This window comes from Rana temporaria, chromosome 9, assembly GCF_905171775.1.
Source record: "Rana temporaria chromosome 9, aRanTem1.1, whole genome shotgun sequence".
Classification (NCBI taxonomy): Eukaryota; Metazoa; Chordata; class Amphibia; order Anura; family Ranidae; genus Rana; species Rana temporaria.
In genome coordinates this window covers 52781557-52783463 of record NC_053497.1, presented here as the reverse complement: position 1 = coordinate 52783463, position 1907 = coordinate 52781557, and positions in this window count along the sequence as shown.

The following is a 1907-nucleotide window of genomic DNA, read 5'->3' as shown; positions in this document are numbered from 1 at the left end:
TTTTTAAATGCCACATTGCACTGGTGACTCTCCACCCTTCATTGTCATACCTGCTCTATCAACAGCAAGCTGGGTGCACCATCAATGTTACAATGTGTATAAATAAAAAAAAGGAGTGTATCATATTGGGTGTCATAAACATCATGTCAGAATAGAGATGGTTACAGTGTGTTGTTTCTTATCAGATGACATGGCTACAGGGTGAGACTGATTGCTTAGCACACAGAGCAGGAAAGCATCCATAGTAATGGGTGTGTCTTCTGTCTTTTCATTGAATCATTTTTTTTCTGTATAGGTGCCACACAGACCTGGCAGTGCCACAATCCAGCATTTGTTGTGACAGCCACACAATGTATTTTTAGTATTACAGATGTGTGTGAAAAAAAAAAAAAAAAAAAAAAAAGGTCCACCGTTGGCATTTTTGTAAGTGAATAAAAGCAAACTCATGAATTATTCATCGCTATTCGCCAGCAGCAGCCATAGCTTTCTGACTACCCAAGTTTGTTTTCTGCTCCGATAGAGAATTTTACTTCCCTATGAGCCCGTTGTAAATTGATGAGCTTTGGATGTTTTTCTTGTTTTTTTTCCGCTTTGTAGATATAGGTGGGCGAAAAATGGGTAACATGGTCAGATAATTTTTTTTTTATTTAATCTGGCTTTAATCACATTGGGGGTTATTTACGAAAGGCAAATCCACTTTGCACTACAAGTACAAACTACGGCCCAGATCCACGTAGCGAGGCGCATTTGTAAGTCCGGCGTAGTGTATCTCAGATACACTACGCCGCCGTAACTTACAGCGTATTTTCCGTATCCACATAGAATTTGCGGCGTAAGTTACGGCTGCGTAGTGTAACTGTGTCGGCGTAATGGCGCGCAATTCAAATCACTAAGTTGTGGGCGTGTTTTATGCTAATACGTCTTGACCTGACGTAAATTACGTTTTTTCTGAACGGCGCATGCGCCGTCCGTGGGGGTATCCCAGTGCGCATGCTCCATATTAACCCGCAACAAGCCAATGCTATCGACGTGAACGTAATTCTGCGCAAAGCCATATTCGTGAACGTTTTACGCAAACGACGTACACAACGGAAAAATCGACGCTGTCCCGACGTCCATACTTAACATTGGCTACGCCTCATATAGCAGGGGTAACTTTACGCTGAAAAAAGCCTTACGGAAACGACGTAAAAAAATGCGCCGGCCAGACGTACGTTTGTGGATTGGCGTATCTAGATAATTTGCATACTCGACGCAGAAATCGACGGAAGCGCCACCTAGCGGCCAGCGTAAATATGCACCTTAGATCCAACAGCATACTAAGACGTACGCCAGTCGGATCTAGCCCAGCTTCAGGCGTATCTTGTTTTGTGGATACAAAACAAAGATACGCCGGAGCAACCTAGAAGTTACGCGGCGTATCAATAGATACGCCAGCGTAACTGCTTCGTGGATCTGGCCCTACAAGTGCAAAGTGCACTTGAAATTGCACTTGGAAGTGCAATCGCTGCGGACAAGCAAGGAGAATAAAAAAACAGCATTTTAGTTGCACATGATTGGATGTTAAATTCCGCAGAGGTTCCCCTCATTTCAGATCTACCCCTCAGATTTACAGCGACTGCACTTCCAAGTGCATTTTCAGTGCAACTTCAAGTGCACTTTGCACTTATGCTGCAAAGTGGATTTTCCTTTTGTAAATAACCCCCATTGTCCTTCAACGTTTAAATCCCGATTCGACTTTTTTATTTTTGTAATTCATATCCCATAATTCGCAAACATTGCAATTTTATTTACACTTTTTAAACATTTTTTTATGTTTATTATTTTGTGTATTCTGAAGTAGTGAAACCTAAATTCCACCCAAAAAATACACTATATTGTCAAACGTATTGGGACGTCTGCCTTTA